The sequence below is a fragment of the Lutra lutra genome, chromosome 2 (assembly GCF_902655055.1).
Source record: "Lutra lutra chromosome 2, mLutLut1.2, whole genome shotgun sequence".
NCBI classification, from domain to species: domain Eukaryota; kingdom Metazoa; phylum Chordata; class Mammalia; order Carnivora; family Mustelidae; genus Lutra; species Lutra lutra.
The window spans coordinates 126,047,660-126,069,123 of NC_062279.1; the positions used below are offsets into that span (position 1 = coordinate 126,047,660).

Genomic DNA, 21,464 nt, shown 5'->3' on the forward strand with positions numbered 1-21,464 from the left:
TTTATATATCTTCAACATTACTAGATAATTTCAAATCATTTTCCAAGGTTTTGTATGAATGTGCACTTTTTTCATCATCAGTTTATAAGAATTTCTGCTTTATTCACATCCTCAGCAACCATTGGGATTATACACTCTATTTTTTTTGACATTACAATGGATATAAAACAGTACTGTATTGTACCTCAATGTGGTTCTAATTTGCATCTCCCTGATTACTAATGGATTTGAGGATTTTTTCATAGTTTTTTGGTTATTTTTGTTTCTTCCTCTGAGCAATGGCTGGTCATATCCTGGCCCATTTTCCTGTCAAGCTGCTTAATATTTTTCTTATTGATCTTTTAAGAGGAATTTGTATATTTTAGGTAACATTTCTTTGTCACTTATATATATTGTAAATTCTTCTCTCAAGTTAATCTTGTGTTTCACTTTATTTAAGGACTCTTTTGGTAAACAGATCTTAATTTTAATACAAGCATGTTGATCAATCTTTTCCTTTATGGACTAATAGTTTAATCTCTAATATGGTGAAAGATATTTAAATACAGCACTGATTCTATGTATTAGACTTTTTCATACACTACTGAGTTCATAAGAATCTATTTAGAATTTTTACATCTATTTTTATGAAATACAGATTCCCTATGACCCTGCAATTGCACTATTGGGTATTTACCCTAAAGATACAGTTGTAGTGAAAAGAAGGGCAATCTGTACCCCAATGTTCATAGCAGCAATGGCCACAGTTGCCAAACTGTGGAATGAACCAAGATGCCCTTCAATGTAAGAATGGATAAAGAAGATATGGTCCATATATACAATGGAGTATTATACCTTCATCAGAAAGGATGAATACCCAGCTTTTGTATCAACATGGAGGGGACTAGAAGAGATTATGCTAAGTGAAATAAGTCAAGCAGAGAGAGTCAATTATCATATGGTTTAACTTACCTGTGGAGTATTAGGAATAACATGGAGGACATGGGGAGATGGAGAGGAAAAGGGCATTGGGGGAAATTGGAGGGGGAGATGAAGCATGAGAGACTGTGGACTCTGAGAAACACACTGAGGGTTTTGGAGGGGAGGGGATGGGGGATTGGGTGAGCCTGGTGGTGGGTATTATGGAGGGCATGTATTGCATGGAGCACTGGGTGTGGTGCATAAATAATGAATTCTGGAACACTGAAAAGAAATTTTAAAAAAAAGATGGGAGTTATATACAGATGACTCTAACATTAGTTAATGCATGAACACTTAGGCTTCAGAGTTCTAATACTGATTTTTCAAATAAGCAAAAATTTTTATGGAAAAAGAATTCAATTTATTTCTTATTTTTAAAGTGTAAAAATTTTTAAAAAGGGCATCGGCTATAAAAAAAAAAGATTTTCTTTCCTCTTACTCTTTGTAAATCAAGATTTTATCATCCTTATAAAATGAATTAGAGTCTTTGAATTTTTTTAATCTTTATTTAAATCCAATTAACATATAATGTATTGGTTTCAGAGGTAGAGGTCAGTGATTCATCAATCATCTCTAATACCCAACGCTCATTATATCATGTGCCCTCCTTAATGTCCATCACCCAGTTACCCCACCCCTCACCCCCTCCCCTACAGCAACCCTCAGTTTGTTTCCTATGCTTAAGAATCTCTTACCATTTATTTCCCTCTCTGATTTCATCTTACTTTTTTCCCTCTCTTTTCCTATGATTCTCCATTTTGTTTCTTAAATTCCACATATCAGCAAGATCATATAATTGTCTTTCTCTGATTAGCTACTTTCGCTTAGCATAATACCCTCTAGTTCCATCCAAGATTTAAATTATGTCTTCCTTGAATTTTGCTAGATCACAACAGAAAAACTCTGGCCTTAGGCTTTAAAAACGGAAAGATAAATAATTACCAATTCAACTTCTTCAATGGTTATAAGATGATCCAGTTTTCTTCAACCTTCTTAGATCAATTAAGGGTAAACATTGTCCTAAACATTTTCAATTCCTAGGAATTTGTTCACTTTGTTTTTAAATTTAGTGGCATAAAGTTATCTGTAATTTTCTCATGTCTTTTTAATCTCTGCTCTGTCTGTACTTAGTCCTCTTTTTCACTCTTTATTTTGTTTGTGACCTTTCTCTTTTTGATACAAATCTTGCTGTGTACTTGATAATTTTATTAGTATTTCAAAGAGTCAACTTTAGACTTCTTGATTATCTTTATTGTATCTTTTTAAGATTTTACTAATTTCTCTCTTATCTTTATTATTTCCTTCCTTTAACTTTATTTATGTTTATTCTCCTGTGCTTTTTCTAATTTCTAAAGTAACTTGATTAGGTTAATAATTTTAAATTTCTTCTTTTATAATGCAAGTATCTAAGGTTATAAGTTTTCTGCAAGTTCTTTCTTATTTCAGAACAAATTTCTCTCATTCCTAACAAGACTTTTTCTTTGACCAATGAACTATAGAAAGTTTTTTTAGTTTCCTAATGTAAGGTATTGACTTTGTTATCTTATTGTTTTGTTATCTTAGTGATTTCTAACAATTACCTTGAAGTCAAAAAACATAATCTATATGATACTGAATCCTTGAATTCTTACTCTATCCCCCAGAATATAATCACTTTTTATAAATGACCCATGCACTTGAGAAGAATGTATGTACACCAAATGTAGGGTTTCATTTTCTATATATTCCATTGGATTTAACTTGTTAATTGTGTCATTTAAATCTTATATCTTCACTGATTTTTTTTGTTGGCTTGGTCTATAAATTACTGAGAAAATTATTTAAATTTCCCACGGTGATAGGTGACATTTACCAATTTGATAAATTGTGAATACATAATAAATATATCAGTTTCTGGTTGCAATTCTGCTAACTTTTGCTTTATATAATTAAAGTTACGTTATTAAGTATAATTAAGCATGGAATGACAAATTAAATCTTTAATTATATGCTGGTCTTCTTTCCACTGTTTAATCTTAAAGTCTATTCTGTCCAATATTAATATGGCTACACCAGCTTTCATTTCATACATATTTTCATATCTGCTTATTTTTTCATACCCTTTTGCTTCCAGTCTTTTGGTATCTGTACACCCTCAGTTTGTACATGTGAGAGTGTGTGTGTATTTGCACATGTGTGCTATCCAGGTTGACATTCGCTTTTAACTAGAGAATTCAGCTAATTTATTCTTATTGAAAACACACATATTTATAGAAAACATATATATTTGGATTTATTTTTTATTTTGTACCTTCATTTTATCCTGCTTTTTCTGTTTCTTCTTTTTTTTTTTGTTTTGTTTTCTATCCTGGATTGATTTTTCCTCTCTTCTTTCCTATATTTCTTTCTAGTAGCTGGGAATATGTATATTCTATTTCCATTTTTCTTCTGTTGTTCCAGGAACTTAAATACATATTTAATCTAACGATACCTGAAATTAATCAATATTTATTGTCAACTAAACAATACATACAGTTTGGAATGCTTTAAATAATGATGACCACCACTGCACCCACCACTTAAATAATAACATATTATTTAATAGAAAAAACTAGACCAGAGCAAGGAGCTTAAGAATGCAGGGAAGAATGGGGCAGAATGCAATTTTAAATATAGTGGTCAATCTGGACGACATTGAGAAGCTATTTGAGCAAAGATGTGAAAGAGATGTTAACCATGCAGAATCTAGGGCAACAACATTCCAGACAAAGGAATCAGCAAGTGCAAATGCCCTAAGGAAGGAACTAGGCTGGAGAATTCTAAGAACAACAAAGACAAAGGAGGGCAGTGTGATTGGAGCAGAGTGAGCTGGGAGATAGTACTAGAAAATGGAATCAGACAAACAACGGAGGATGGGCTCAGGTTGGGCTTTGTGAGCCATTTTAAAGACATGTGGCTTTTACTTGGAGTAACATGTGAAGCCTTCAAAGGGTTTTGAGCAGAGAAATGACATGAATTGACTTTCACACTTCAAAGCCTCTCCCCTAATTTAAATAATAAGATACTAGAGAACTTTTCTTAAAAACCAATATTTTATTTCCACAAATACATGCACATACAGATGTGTTTTACTTGTATAAAAGAGATAAGAAAATCTCATGGGAGATGGTTTTAAATATTTGCCTTCATGCTGACTATGCCTTTCTTTTTTTTTTTTTTAAGATTTTATTTATTTATTTGACAGAGAGATCACAAGCAGGCAGAGAGGCAGGCAGAGAGAGAGGAGGAAGCAGGCTCCCTGCTGAGCAGAGAGCCTGATGCGGGGCTCGATCCCAGGACTCCGAGATCATGACCTGAGCCGAAGGCAGCGGCTTAACCCACTGAGCCACCCAGGCGCCCCTGACTATGCCTTTCTTAATCTAAGATTTGGTAGAAAAAAGGTAAAAGCATAGATAATCAGAAAGAAAAGTTATGCCCTTTTATCCAATTACTCTTTTTGATGATAATCATTCTATCAGGTGTGATGGATATCTCAGCATGGTTTTTATTTGCATTTCCCTCATGACTAGTGACATTGAAAACTTTTCCATGTACCTGTTGGCCATCTGTATATATTCTTTGGAAAAAATGTCTATAAAGCTCCTCTGCCCATTTTTTAAATCAAATCGTTTTCTAGCTATTGAGTTGTATGAGTTCTTTCTATCTTTTATAAGTTAACTCTTCATCATATACATGACTGACAATTTTTTTTTCCCAATTTGGTAGGTTGCCTTTTCATTTTGCTGTGCAGAAGCTTTTTTTTTTTTAATGTAATACCACTTATTAATTTTTGCTTTTGTTACTTATGCTTTTGGTGTCATATCCAAAGAAGCATTGCCAAGACCAATGTCAAGGAGCTTTTCCTCATGTTTCTTTCTAGGAGTTTTATGGTTTTGGGTTTCAGGTTTAATTTTTAATCTAATTTGGGTTAATTTTTGTGAATGGTTAAAGATAAGGATCCTTTTTCATGCTTCTCCATGGGTTTTCCAATTTTTCCAATACTATTTATTGAAGGAATTATCCTTTATCCATTAAGTATCATGGCTTTCTTGTCAAATATACTTAACCATGAATGTTAGGGTTTATTTCTGGGCTTTCAATTATGTTCCATTTGTCTATGTGTCTGTTTTATGGTAGCACCATATTGATTTGATTTCTTTAACTTCATAGTATCATTTGAAATCACAAAATGCAATGCCTTTAGCTTTGTTCTTTCTTGGGATTGCTTTGGCTATACAGGGTATTCTGTGGCTCTACACAAATTTTAGGATTAATTTATCTATTTCTGTGAAAAATGCCACTAGGATTTTAACAGGGATTGTATTGACTATATAAATGGCTCTGGGCCATACGGATGTTTTAACAATATAAATTCTCCTAATTCATGAATACAGAATATACAAACACAACAAATTATTGTGTCTTTTTCAATTTCTTTCAACAACATCTTATAGTTTTTCCATGTACATATCTTTCACTTCCTTAGTTAAATTTATTCCTACATATTTTATTGGTTTTGATGCTATTGTGAATGGGACTGGGTTTTTTGTTTGCTTTTTTGTTTTTCAGATAGTTCATTGTTAGTGTCTAGAAATGCAACTGACTTCTGTGATTTGTATCCTGCAACTTCACTGAAATAGTTGATTAGTTCTAACAGTTTTTTGGTGGAGTCTTTAAGATTTTCTATATACAAGATCACATCATCTGCAAACAAATACATTTTTACTTCTTCCTTTCCAATTCATATGCCTTTTTTTCTTGACTAATTTCTCTTGCTAGGACATCTAGTGCTATATTAAGAGAGGTAGTGAGAGTAAGCACACTTGTCTTGTTCCTGATCATAGAGGAAAAGCTTTCAATCTTTCACCATAAACTATGGTGTTAGTTATGGGTTTGTCACATATGGCCTTCACTATGTTGGGGGTTGTTAAGAGTTTTTGTCATGAAAGGATATTATATTCTGTCAAATCTTTTTCTGTATCTATTGAGATGATCATATGATTTTTTTATTTGAAGATTTTTTGATCATATGATTTTTATCTTTCATTCTATTACTGTGGTGTGTCACATTTATTGATCTGCATATGATGAACCATCTTATTTCACCATGATGCTGACATCACTCTCATAATTTATTTTAAAAAACATTTTTAATTCCCCTAAATGTTTCCGTATATATTTAAGCTATTTCTGATTTTTGCTATTGGAGACAACTCCAACGAATAGCTTTACATTTACAACTTTTTTACTTCTTGCGTTTCTTCCTGAGTATAAATGTCTAGATGTGGTATTGCTATGTCAATTTTCTAATTTTCAACATTCCTAACTCTTTGGAATCTTCTTGTTCATTTGACTTTCTGGAAAATGATTGAATGTATTCTTTCAAAATAGTCACCCCCACCCTGTTGGTCAATAAATCCAAGTATTACCCAAGCTGTATAGTGCCAAAGAGTATTTAGCCAGGTGTGGACAGAGAAAGAACAAGCCAACTATCCTGAATCCTCTGGGATGTGTGCATGATGGTCTTCTCCCACAGGGAAAACAAAACAAAGACACGGCAAAAACTCAAAGAAAACTTTGGAAGGCTAAGACCTGCTATTCTTTGGTCTCAGCATTTCTGATGATTATTATGTCATTTGCAAATGATGGCCCAGGTTATTCTGCTCAGATAACACATATTTCTCTTCTCCAAAGATGTTAGCCTTTTATGTCTTCCTTCTAAATGTTCTTTAAAATGTTGTCTCCGGAGAAAAGAAAAGAATTAAAAACAAGGAAAAATTTCTGGCAGAACAGTATGATCTGCTCCATTAAATGTGCTCTGTCTTTCCTCCAGTTTCTCCCCACTTAATAACTCTTCAGAAAAAAAAAAAAATTACTGATAGAATTATTTTCCCTAATCTCTGTGTAGTTTAATTTGGAAACATTCCTAGACCAACATCCAAAATAAATTAGGGCAAGTGAAAAAGGTGAAGCTGACCTTAACCAAAATTCAAGTAATCGCTCATGGTTGGTTCTGTCAGAAGAACTGATGATTGGAAGGCAGGACTGTGGTAGCAACTAAGAGAGAAAGGTTTCAACATCTCTTCACCTCTCTGAGTGGTGAGGAGCTTGCTGGTTGGAAGAGTGGAAATTGGGAGGCAGAGGACAAAGAATGGAGTGGTATCCTATAAAGAACACCAAGTTGGGAATATAACAATTTTGGTTTGTGGGTTGAGACCCAACTGTTCCAACTATCAGCTTGGAACACATCATCACTTAGTGCTTACTCTCACTACCTCTCTTAATATAACACTAGAAGTCCCAGAAAGAGCAATTAGTCAAGAAAAAAAAGGCATATGAATTGGAAAGGAAGAAGTAAAAATGTATTTGTTTTCAGATGATATGATCTAGTATTATCACTCAGAAGCAGTAGAGTATAATGGTCAAAAACCCAGGCTTTGGAATCAAGCAAAGGAAAAATAGAAGACCTTGTCCCCAAACTCAAGGAGCCTGGATATTGGAATTTTTTAGTAACTAAACAAAAAACATTAATTGTCAGAAAACTTCTGTTTATAGCAATGTCACTGCCAGTGGAGAGGAAGATTGACTTTACCTTTGAATCGTGTGTCTGCTGTTTATTGGGACTCTGGTATTGTCTAAGTTACTTTACTTTTCTCAGCCTGGGTGTCCTTACCTTTAAAATGAGGGTGATTATGCCTACTGAATAGGGTTATAGTGGAGATTCAATTTATAAAGTACTCAGCAGAGTGCTTGACACAGAATGTTATAGCTATGATTGTATTATTATGATTATCCTTTCTAAATCATAATCGACTCATCTGTGAAAGAGGATGTTACCCGATGATTACTACAGTTCCTTCTAATTAAATTTTAATTCAAGTATCTTACATTTAAAATACTGTGCAAGCACAAAATCTGCCCCTACACTTATAATTTAATCATAGTGTGTTAGCTTTAAAAAAATACATATGTTGTTCACTTGCAAAGTATTCTCAGATAAATAAGATCATCATGGTGAAATGCCTATCACCATAATTAGCAACAGAGCTCTCAACTACCATTTAACCCAATGAGGTACGGAACATGCACATTCAAACACAATGATCTCATCCCCTATCCTCACCTCTCTGAACTCTTTTCCTGCAACACTCTTTCTCCCCAGCCCTCCCCAGCCTCAGTAGCTTCCTTGTTATCCCACTGAATAATGGATAATGCATAATCTCAACTTAGAGTGTTTATACTTACTATGTCCTCTTCCTAGAATATCCTACTCCTAGATGTTCACTGGTCTTGGTCCTTCATTTCTTGCAAGTCTCCCATCAGAAAGGATTTCCCTGACCACAACCCTCCATGTTTTTGGTCTTTATCCCTATATCCTTAGTATTTATTGCCCCATATATTACATATATGTTTGTTCTTATTGATGACCTTCACTATAAAGTATGTTCCATAATAGAAAAGATTTTGTTCCTGTTCCTGCCAGGATCCCCAGAGTCTAGAAGTATGCCTGGTATATAGAAGGAACTTAGTAAACATTTGACAGTTGAATGAATGAATGGAAAAGAAAGGAAGGAAGGAGGATGAAAATAAAGAAATAAAGACCCATGAAGAGTGGATCAAAGATTAAGAATAATCTGTTATTCCTTTTCTAAAAAATATGTATATAATCTGTTAGGAGCCTTTATTACTTCAACTGAAAGGCACTTTTCTTTTCCCTTTTTTTTTTCCCTAGCCTTAGTGAGATAGTGAAGTTTTAATTCAAGCATATGTTTGACTGGCTGTAGAAAGAGTGGCAGGAGAGAATGTTTTAGGCTCGGCTATAATTTACTCAGCCAACTTTGTGAAGACTCTCAGCTCTGGAGGTCCTGCTATGGAGTGAAGAGAAGAAAACTGTGAGCTGAATCTTGAGATGTGGAAGCCCATCTCCATGCTGCCTCCCTGGAGTCCTGTTGCCCTTTCCCCTTTAAAGGGGCTGCTTGTTCCTCATTGAACAGAAAGCTGTAGGAGAAATGGGTTTTAATATTTAGTCTTCTTCGTCTTCAGATGAATGAAGATAGGGACTAACCCATAACATAGAAATACAACCACTTTTGTTTCTATTCACAATAAAATTTTCTGGTTTTTTTCTTAAATTTTAATGACCAGGAATTGAGTTTATTTTGCTTTAATAGTCTAAGCAAGTGTCATAAATTTAATTCCAGGTCCAAGGAAAATCTGTGAGGAGAATTCTATTCAGACGTGCTCCCAAATAGAGAACAGACTTTACGATGTTCCTGCTAGCATAAAGAGGGGTCAGAAAGACACCTTTGCAAAGAATTCCTAGTATTATGGTTTAGTCCTATGGTTCTTCCCTCTTTCTGCACTGTTCCTACTAATTACTCCAACAAACAAGAGTTCTCAGTGTTGAAAACAAAGAAAAAAAGCAGGCATAGGAAGAATGCTTATGTTTATAGACATTTTCTTATATTTACCATTTTATCAATGAGAGATACAATGGCTTATTTCAGCAACTCTTTGCTGGATACCTGTATGTCCTAAGTTTGGGGCTAGATACAAGGAACAACAGGTGTATCTGAAATAGCTCCAGCCCATAAGAGGTTTTCAGCCTAGGAGGGGAAACAGAGGAGTGTGGAGATTGGAGGTGGTAAAGGGTAATGCAGCGTAGCCATAGGATTGGAAGGAGGTGGCACATCATACACGCAGGGGGATGTGGACATCATTCATTCCCTGAACCTTTTTTGAATACTTATCTACAAGGCATCATTATAAACCAAATATTCTTAGTTCTGATTACAAAAACCCTGAGTTCCACTTATATTATTTTCTGCATCCCACTTACAAAGTACAAAAGCTCATTTTTTTTTGTTTTTAAAGATTTTATTTAGTTATTTGACAGACAGAGATCACAAGTAGGCAGAGAGGCAGACAGAGAGAGAGAGAGGAGGAAGCAGGCTCCCTGCAGAACAGAGAGCCTGATGTGGGGCTCGATCCCAGGACTCTGGGATCATGACCTGAGCCGAAGACAGATGCTTTAACCCACTGAGCCACCCAGGCACCCCTTTCATGTATTTTTTTACATAATACATTATAGATTTTTTTACATACCAGATGCATACCAAAAAAGTTATGTGCACATTTTGAAAAATGATGTGAATTTTTAAGGACTATTTTTTAAAGAATGTATTATTATAACAGTAATGTCCTACAATGTTTGGAAAATCACTGTTAACAATTTATTGTATTACACACACACACATAGACAGAAATACAGACATGTACAGACAAACGCACTTAGACAAACATACACTTTATACATAGTTGGGATCACACAGAGGATGCAGTTTTGTCCTGTGCATTTTTCACTTAAAATGAAATACAAAATATACAAAGTGGGTACGTACAACCTTTCTATGTGAACATACCTGCAATAATAATCCAGTTCAAGCAATGTTTTGTCAATTCTAACAAAGTAGAATTTGCTCTAAGGAATTCATCTATTACAACTCTGAACTTTTATCCTGCAGGGGTTTTTTTGTTTGTTTGTTTGTTTGTTTTCAGATTTGTTTATTTGAAAGAGAGAGAGAGAATACAAGAAGGGGGAGGGGAAAAGGGAGAGGGAGAGAATCTCAAGCAGACTCCCTGCTGAGCACAAAGCCCGACACAGGGCTTGACCTCATGACTCCGAAATCACAACCTGAGAGGCTCTAAATACCAGGCTGAAGAATATGTACTCAATGTGAAATACATTGGTGGATCACTGAGGATTTTGGTTGGGGGATAACAAGCTGGCTGAAGGTGAGGTAAATTCATGCTGATATCAGTAGCGTAAGGAGAAGACAAAGTATTGGGGCAATCGAGTATCAATGGAAGTAATTAGACTCGGACCATTGGATTGCAGATTGTTTAGATTCAAATTTCTTGCACTTTTTCAAAGTCCCAAATGCTCTCAAAGGATTCTGTGGGAAAAGCTGTCCCGTTGGTTCCATGCTGATGCCCTAAAGGCCTCATTTTCTGTGATATTTATCAAAAGTAGAGATTGCCCATCATATTATCAAGATTAAGAGAAAAAAATAGCTCCAAATATGCTTCATTTCCAAAGTAGAAACAGCACTCTTCCCTACCCCCCATGAATAAATAAAAACTTAAAAGATTAAATTGTGTTCTATAGGCCCAGGAATCCTCCAGTGCTTTCATCTGCAAAACAGAAGATCATATTGTGCTAAGAGAAGCTGTCTACATTTTGTTTCTCAGCCTTCTTTTAAATCTACTGCCCCTTTCTGCTAAACCCAGAAATATATGACCCTTTTTAAATGTTACTTGAGATTTCAATATAAAATAATAATTAAGAAGACATAAAACAATCTGAAGGGTTTGAAGAAGTGGGGGGGGTGGGAGGTTGGGGGAACCAGGTGGTGGGTATTAGAGAGGGCACGGATTGCATGGAGCACTGGGTGTGGTACAAAAACAATGAATATTGTTATGCTGAAAATAAATTTTAAAAAATGATTAAAAAAAAAAAGAAGAAGACATCAAATGAGTTCTTCACCATCTTTCCTTCTTACTGGCTGCCAGAGCCATGAAGGTCCACCTGTGCTGTTTCAGTGGGTATAAGACCTACCCCAGATATGGAAGGCCCAATGCCAGGACTGACAGGAAGGTTTCCCAGTTTCTTAATGCAAAATGCCAGTTGCCTCTCCTAAGAAGAATCCTCAACATATAAACTGGACTATCCTCCACAGAAGAAAGCACAAAAGGACAGTCAGAAGAAAGTCAAAGACAAGAATGTTTCACATTGAGTACATATTTTCAGCCTGGTATTTAGAGCCCTCCATAACTCAGCTGCCCAATGTAACCTCTCACAAGTTCTTATTCCACTCCCTATAGTTTAGTTAAATCTACCCAATGTACTTTTTTCTAAGATTATACTACATTTTCTTACCTTTGCACATTTTCTCCTTCTATTCCATTAGCTAGGAATACTCTCTCCTTTTCCATCTGCCATTTGTGCAGTCAAATTCCAGAAGGTCATCATTATGCCATCACTTGCTGATAGAATGACCAAGAGGAATCAGAAACCTGAAGTTAGGAAAGCTCAACAAGAACAAGCCATCAGAGCTGCCAAGGAAGTGACAGAGGCTAAGCAAGTGTCTTTTAGACAGCAATGGCTGGCAGCTTCAAAGTTTCCCATAAGGCAGCAGCTAAGTGAGAGATTGAGAAGCCCATGAAGCTTTCTGAGTGTTGGGTTGGTGGAAAACACTAAGTTGGCAGATCAGATTTTTAAATAAACATCTGACTATTTTTAAAAAAATGAATACATCAAAGTAGAACTAATAAACAAATTCAGTAAATTTGCAGGATACAAAATCAATGTACAGAAATCTGCTGCATTTTTCTACACCTGTAATGAAGCAGCAAAAAGAGAAATTTTTTAAAATCCCATTTAAAATTGCACCAAAAATAAGATATCTAGTAATAAACTTAACCAAAGAGGTGAAAGACCTGTACTCTGAAAACTATAAAACACAGAAGAAACTGAAGACAACACAAAGAAGTGGGAAGACATTCCATGCTCAAGGATTGGAAAACAAATATTGTTAAAATGTCTACACAATCTGGCTCTAAAGCAAGATGGCAGAGAAGTTGGAGACCCTGTTTCAACTAGTCCCCGAAAGTGAGTTAATGATCTACCAGAACACTCTGAACACCCATGAAATCAGCCTAAGATGTAGGATTATACACTTCTGCATCTCTACGGGGGCAGAAGGCTCCAAGGGAGAGGTAAAGAGGAGTGGGAATTGGACTGATACCTGAGGATAAACAGAAGGGGGAGGGAGTCACCAGAAGAGACCCATTAGGAAAGTAATATCACAATACAAGAGTGCCCTGTGATTGGGGACCAGCATTAACTTGAAGTCTGGTTAAAAGCACTCAAAAAGAGCAAAAGATCTTAAGGGCAACTGGCAGAATCAGGCGATCATTGGCAGGGCCTAAGGCCATGGACCCAGGACGGTCACCACCAGTGACCACCCATGCCAGACAGTGCAGTGAAGCCTCCAGGCCATGGTCTCTGAGCCCTGGCTTTCCACTGCTTGCCCCATGCTGCTAGGCATGCGTGAGAGAGTCTGGGGTGGTCAGCAGCCTGCGCTCTCTAGAACCACAGGCTTTTGCACTTTGCATGTACACTATGAGACCAGGGCCTGAACCACACTCTCCACCCTCCCCTGAGAGAGCTCAGTGAGGGCAGTAGCTGGTTGTCTCTAGGACCAGCCAAGAGTGGGAACACTCCCAGCTCGGGCTTGAAAATCTTAGCACACTATCTCTGGTTGGGATCTCTCAGGCAGTCTGAACCCCAGACAGCAGTGCAGCAAAGATAGCCACTGGAAGCAGGCTCCCTGGACCAATACCGCTCACAGTTTTAGTAGCACACAGGTGCAGAGACAAGCGGGCGCTTGAACCACCTCTGAGACAGTGGCTGGGGACATGCACTGCCTGTGGGAGGTTGCACGGCTCAGCAGAGTTTGCAGAAGGGGGAGTCTGTATGTTCTGGACTACCCAGAGGGAGCAGACTGAGGCTTCTCTCTGAGACAGAGGTCTGGATGCACTTCACTTACCACTAAACCTCAGAAAAGCTACAAAAAGCTGACAAAGAACAAAAACCTCCAGAGAACAAAAGCCTGAAAAAACGGTTTCCACAGAGCCCAGTCCCTTGATAGGGAGCAGGAGGACTCAACCCAAGCAAGACTGACTGAGGATCAAGACAGCAGACCCCTCTCCCAGAAGGCCAGCTGAAAGAATGAGGACAACCACCACAGGGCCCCCATAAAACTTTAAAACCCCAATATCTGGAGAAAACTAGATATTAATCTCCCGGTATTGCCCTAAAACCTGTATATTTCATAGATACAACTTTTATTTTTAATTTGCTCTCACTATTCTCATTCTTTTTAACTTTTTTAACCTATTTACCATTATGAGAGGTTCAGTACAACAAATTCCATAATAACCTTTTAACTTGAACTTTTTTTCATACATAGACCTGTGTTTTTCTTTTGCTTTTCTATTTTTTAATGTAAATATAGATATAAGCTTCACGGTAATCCTCTTTCCCTAAACAACACTACCCCTATATATAAACCAGTTTTAATCTCCCTTTATCTCTGGAAAGTTGACTCCTTTAACAAAGATATCAAGATACACCCAGGAAGAATCAAAATAACCTTCCTCACCCACATTGAGGATTTATAACCACCATCCCATCTTTTTCTTCTGTCAGTATTTCTGTGTATTTGTTTTTGTTCTGGTATTATATAAATCTTATAGTAGAGGTTCATTTTCGCTGGGTTCTTTTTTTTTTTTTTGCCATGTCACTTACTTTTGTCGGTCTTTTTGTTTGTCCATTATTGTTTGCATGACTTATAAATCTTACCTTTGGGGCCCATTCTGGCTGGGGCTTCTCTCTTTTTTTTCTGTCTCTCTCTTTCTCTCTCTCACTGTTTTTCTTTTTACTTTCTTTTTGGTAGTGACTTCTAATTGCTCAGAAGTGTTCCAGGGTGCACCTTACCTGGATCACGGTTGATATACTCAGCTACACATCCCCTCAACCACCTCTCACCAAAAATGACTAGGAGGAGGAATGCCCAACAGAGGAAAAACTCAGACACTGTGCCCTCTCCATCAGAGCTATTGGATATGGAGATAAACAGTATGTTGAAAAGGGAATGTGCGGGGTAACAATTATCCAGGCAATGGCTAGGTTGGAGAAAACCATTAGTGACAACATGGAATTGATTAGGGCAGAAACGAAAGCCACCCAGAAAGAAGTTTAAAATGCTACCAATGAGATTAAATTTAATCTAAACTCTCTAACAGCTAGGGTAACTGAGGCAGAAGATAGAATTAGTGATCTAGAGGGCAAAATGATAGAGAAAAAGGATCAGGAGGAGGCCTGGGATACACAGCTTAGAAGCCATGAAAACAGAACTAGGGAAATAAATGATGTCATAAAACATTCCAACATCAGAATTATTGGGATCCCTGAGGGGGAAGAGAAAGAAAGAAGACTAGAAGATATAGTTGAACAAATTCTCCATGAAAATTTTCCTAATCTGGGGAATGGAACCAGCATTCCTGTCCTAGAGGCAGAAAGATTGCCCCCCAAGATCATAGAATCTAGAAAGACCTCAAGACACGTCATTGTAAAACTGATGAATCATAATTTTAGACAGGAGCTCTTGAGAGCAGCTAGGGGGAAGAGATTCCTTACATACAGAGGAAGGTCCATCAGAATAATGTCAGACCTATCCACAGAAACCTGGAAAGCCACAAAGGCCTGGCAAGACATATTCAGGGCACTAAATGAGAAAAACATGCAGCCAAGAATACTTTATCCAGCAAGGCTGACATTCAAAATGGATGGAGAGATAAAGAACTTCCGAGACCAGCAAGGTTTAAAAGAGTATGTGACCACCAAGCCTGCACTACAAGAAATATTCGGGGTGGGGGGAGGGGGTTCTGCAAAAGAAGAAAGAAAGAACCCAAGGGTGTCATAGAACAGAAATTTACAGAGACAATGTATAGAAACAAGGACTTCACAGGCAACATGGTGTGAATAAAAACTTATCTTTCAATAATCACTCTCAACATGAACGGCCTAAATGCTCCCATAAAATGGCACAGGGTTGCAGATTGGATAAAATGGCAGGACTCATCCATATGTTGTCTACAAGAGACCCATTTGGAACCTAAGGATACATCCAGACTGAAAGTGAAGGGATGGAGAAACATCATTCATGCCAATGGGCCTCAAAGGAAAGCTGGGGTAGTTATTCTCATATCAGATCTCTAATTTTAGATTTTAAACTAAAGACTAGTCAGAGATAAAGAAGGACACTATATCATTCTTAAAGGGTCTATCCACCAAGAAGATCTAACAATTTTAAATATTTATACCCCCAATACAGGAACAACCAACTACATAAGACAACTGTTAAACAAAATAAACAGTCATACTGATATGAATACGTTAATTGTAGGGGATCTTAACACACCACTCTCAGTAACAGACAGATTACCCAAAGAGAAAATCAATAAAGAAACAAGAGCATTGAAGGACACATTGGACCAGATGGACCTCATAGATATATACAGAACATTCCACCCTAAAACAACAGAATACTCATTCTTCTCGAGTGCACATGGAACTTTCTCCAGAATAGACCACATACTGGGTCACAAATCAGGGCTCAACTGATACCAAAAGATTGAGATTATTCCCTGCATATTCTCAGATCATAACGTTTTGAAACTGGAACTCAACCACAAGAAAAAGTTTGGAAGGCATTCAAATACTTGGAAACTAAAGACCACCTTGCTTAAGAATGTTTTGATTAACCAGGAAATCAAAGAAGAACTTAAGCAATTCATGGAAACCAATGAGAATGAAGACACTTCAGTCCAAAACCTATGGGATACAGCAAAGGCAATCCTAAGGGGGACAAACAAAGCCATCCAAGCCTTCCTCAAAAAAAAAAAAAAAAAAATTGAAAAATCCAGAATACACCAGGTCTCTCTACACCTTAAAGAACTGGAGAATCAACAACAAATTAAGCCAACCCCCCATACAAGAAAGGAAATAATCAAGATTAGAGCAGAGATTAATGAGATAGAAACTAAAGATACAGTAGAACACATCAGTGAAATCAGAAGCTGGTTTTTTGAAAGAATCAATAAGATCAATAAACCATTAACCAAACTAATCCAAAAGAAAAGAGAGAGGACCCAAATTAATAAAATTATGAATGAAGAGGGAGAGATCACAACTAACACCAAGGAAATAGAAACAATCATCAGAAATTATTATCAACTCATATGACAATAAGTTAAGCAACCTAGACGAAATGGATGCATTCCTGGAAACCCATAAACTTCCAAAACTGAATCAGGAAGAAATTGACAACATGAATAGACCAATATCTAGTAACGAGATTAAATCAAAATCAAAATTAAATAAAAAACATCCCAAAAAACAAGAGCCCAGGAGGTGAGGGATTCCCTGGAGAATTCTACCAAACATTCAAAGAAGAAATAATACCTAATCTCCTGAAGCTGTTTCAAAAGATACCATCAGAGGAAAACTTCCAGACTCTTTCTATGAAGACAACATTACCTTGATCCCCAAACCAGGCAAAGACCCCACCAAAAAGGAGAATTTCAGACCAATATCTCTGATGAATATGGATGCCAAGATTCTCAACAAGATCCTAGCTAATAGGATCCAACAGCACAATAAAAAGATTATCCACCATGACCAGGTGGGATTTATCCATGGGATGCAAGGGTGGTTCAACATTGGCAAATCAATCAAGTGATAGAACAAATCAATAAGAGAAGAAAGAAGAAGCACATGGCCCTCTCAATTGATGCAGAAAAAGCATTTGACAAGATACAGCATTCATTCCTGCTTAAAACGCTTCAAAGTATAGGGACAGAGGGAACATTCCTCAAATTCATAAAATCTATCTATGAAAAACCCACAGTGAATATCATCCTCAATGGGGAAAAGCTGAGAGCCTTCCCTTTGAGATCAGGAATATGACAAGGATGCCCACTCTCGCCACTCTTGTTCAACATAGTACTAGAAGTCTTAGCAAGATCAATCAGACAACAAAAAGAAATAATAGGTATTCAAATTAGCAATGAAGAAGTCAAACTCCCTCTTCGCAGATGACATGATACTTTATATGGAAAACCCCAAAGACTCCACCCCCAAACTACTAGAGCTAATACAGCAATTCAGTAATGTGGCAGGATACAAAATCAATTTACAGAAATTAGTTGCTTTCTTATACACTAACAATTAAATATAAAAAGGGAAATTAGAGAATCAATTCCATTTACTATAGCACCAAGAACCATAAGATACCTGGGAATAATCCTAACCAGAGAGGTAAAGGATCTGTACTCAAGGAAATACAGAACACTTATGAAAGAAATTGAAGACACAAAAAGATGGAAGACCATTCCATGCTCATGGATTGGAAGAATAAACATTGTTAAAACATCTATACTGCCTAGAGCCACTATACTTTCAATGCCATCCGGATCAAAATTCCACTGGCATTTTTCAAAGAGCTGAACAAACAATTCTTGAATTTGTATGGAACCAGAAGAGACCCCGAATTGTTAAGGAAATATTGAAATGGAAAAAGAAAACTGGGGGCATCATGTTGCCTGATTTCAAGCTTTACTAGAAAGCTGTGATTCCCAAGACAGCATGGTACTGGCACAAAAACAGACACATAGACCAATGGAACAGAGTAGAGAACCCAGATATGGACCCGCAACTCTATGGTCAAATAATCTTCGACAAAAAAGGAAAAAATATACAGCGGAAAAAAGACAGTTTCTTCAATAAATGGTGCTGGGAAAATTAGGACATCTATGTGTAGAAGAATGAAACTTGGCCATTCTCTTATACCATACACAAAGATAAACTCGAAATGGATGAAAGACCTCAACGTGAGGCAGGAATCTATCAAAATCCTAGAGAAGAACATAGGCAGCATCCTCTTCGACAACGGCCAGAGCAAATTCTTTCAAGACATGTCTCCAAAGGCAAAGGAAACAAAAGCAAAAATGAACTTTTGGGACTTCATCAAGATAAAAAGTTTCTGCACAGCAAAGGAAACAGTCAGCAAAACAAAGAGGCAACCCATGGAATGGAAGAAGATATTTGCAAATGACAGTACAGACAAAGGGCTGATATCCAAGCTCTCTAAAGATCTCCTCCTACTCAAAACACACAAAACAGATAATCACGTCAAAAAATGGACAGAAGACATGAACAGACACTTCTCCAAAGAAGACATACAAATGGCTAACAGACACATGAAAAAATGTTCATCATCATTAGCCATCAGGGAGATTCAAATCAAAACCACATTGAGATACCACCTTACACCAATTAGAATGGCCAAAATTAATAAGACAGTAAACAACATGTGTTGGAGAGGATGTGAAGAAAGGGGAACCCTCTTACACTATTGGTGGAAATGCAAGTTGGTGCAGACACTTTAGAAAACAGTGTGGAGATTCCTTAAAATTTAAAAATAGAGCTACTCTATGACTCTGCAATTGCACTACTGGGTATTTAACCCAAAGACACAGATGTAGTGAAAAGAAGGGTCATCTGTACCCCAATGTTTATAGCAGCAATGGCCATAGTCACCAAACTGTGGAAAGAACCAAGATGCCCTTCAATGGATGAATGGATAAAGAAGATATGGTCCATATATACAATGGAGTGTTATACCTCCATCAGATGCCCTTCAACGGATGAATGGATAAAGAAGATATGATCCATATATACAATGGACTATTACAAATCTATCAGAAAGGATGAATATTCAACTGTTGTATCAACATGGGCGGGACTGGAAGAGATTATGCTGAGTGAAATAAGTCAAGCAGAGAGAATCAATTATCATATGGTTTCACTTACTTGTGGAGCATAAGGAATACTTGTGGAGGACATTGGGAGTTGGAGAGAAGTGACTTGGGGGAGAACGGAGGGGGAGACGAAGCATGAGAGACTGTGGACTCTGAGAAACAAACTGAGGGGTTTGGAGAGGAGTGAGGGGTTGGGTGAGCCTGGTGGTGGGTATTATGGAGGGCATGTATTGCATGGAGCACTGGGTGTGGTACATAAACAATGAATTCTGGAACACTGAAAAGAAATAAAATAAAATAAAATGAAAAAAAAAGTCTATACAACCTAGAACAATCTACACGTTTAATACAATCCCTATCAAAATACCACCAGCATTTTTCATAGAGCTAGAGGAAACAATCTTAAAATTTCTATGGAACCACAAAAGCCTCTGTCTGAATAACAAAAGCTATCTTGGAAAGGAAAAGCCAAGTGGTGGGGCATCACAATTCCAGATTTCAAGTTATATCACAAAACTGTAGTAATCAAAATAGTATGGTATTAGCACAAAAATAGACACCTAGACCAATAGAACAGAATAGAAAATCCAGAAATAAACCCACAAGGATATGATCAACTGATCTTTGACAAAGGAGGAAAGAATATCCAAAGAAAAAGACAGTCTCTTCAACAAACGGTGTTGGGCAAACCAGACAGCAAAATGCAAAGGAATGAAACTGGGCTGCTTTCTTATACCATACATGAAAATAAATTCAAAATGGATGAAAGATCTGCATGTGAGACCTGAAACCATAAAAATGCTAGGATAGAGCATAGGCAGTAACTTCTCTGACATTGGCTGTAGTAACTTTTTTCTAGATAGGTCCCCTGAGGCAACGTTAAAAAAGGAAAAATGAACTACTGGGACTACATCATGTAAAAACATTTTGCACAGCAAAGGAAACCATCAACAAAACTAAAAGGCAACCTGGGTGCCTGGGTGGCTCGGTTGGTTAAGCATCTGCTGTGGGATCAAGTCCGGCTTTGGGCTCCCTGCTTGGCGGGACACCTGTTTCTCCCTCTGCTCCTATCCTCCATTGCTTGTGCTTTCTCTCTCACACACACTCTTTGTCTCATGCTCTCTATTTCTAATAAATAAATAAAATCTTTAAAAAAAAAAAACTAAAAAACAACCTTTGGCATGGGAGAAGATATTTGCAAATGACATACCTGATAAAGGTTTAGTATCTAAAATATATAAAGAACTTATAAAATTCAACATTCAAAAACCAAATAATACAACTAAAAAGTGGGCAAAAGGCATGAATATACATCTCATCAAAGAAAACATACAGATGGCCAACAGACACATGAAAAGATGTTCAACATCACTGATCAACAGGAAAAAGCAAATCAAATGAGATATTACCTTCACACCTGTCCGAATGGTTAAAATCCACAACACAAGAAACAACAGGTGTTGGAGAGGATATGAAGAGAAAGGAACTCTTTTGCACTGTTGGTGGAAATGCAAACTGGAAAAGTCATCCTGGAGAATTGTATGGACGTTCCTGAAAAAATTAGAAATAGAGCTACCTTATCGTCCAGCATAACAGTAGGGGGTATTTACCCAAAGGATTAAAAAAATACTAATTCAAAGGGATACATGCACCCCAGTGCTTATAGCAGCATTACCTACAATAGCCAAATTATGGAAACAACTCAAGTGTCCATTAACTGACGAATGGATAAAGAAGATATGGTACAGGAGGAGTCAAGATGGAGGAGAAGCAGCAGGCTGAGACTACTTCGGGTAGCGGGAGATCAGCTAAATAGCTTATCTAAAGATTGCAAACACCTACAAATCCAACGGGAGATTGAAGAGAAGAAGAACAACAATTCTAGAAACAGAAAATCAACCACTATCTGAAAGGTAGGACTGGTGGAGAAGTGAATCCAAAGCAACGGGAAGATAGACCGCGGGGGGAGGGGCCGGCTCCCGGCGAGCGGCGGAGCAACGGAGCAAAATCAGGACTTTTAAAAGTCTGTTCCGCTGAGG

The 21,464-nt window shown here is 37.1% G+C and overlaps 1 pseudogene; it reads left to right on the forward strand.

Annotated features, from left to right (window-relative positions):
- The first annotated feature begins 11,554 nt into the window (after nt 1–11,554).
- Nucleotides 11,555–12,238, forward strand: LOC125094127 (60S ribosomal protein L24-like; annotated as a pseudogene).
- The last annotated feature ends 9,226 nt before the right edge of the window (nt 12,239–21,464 follow it).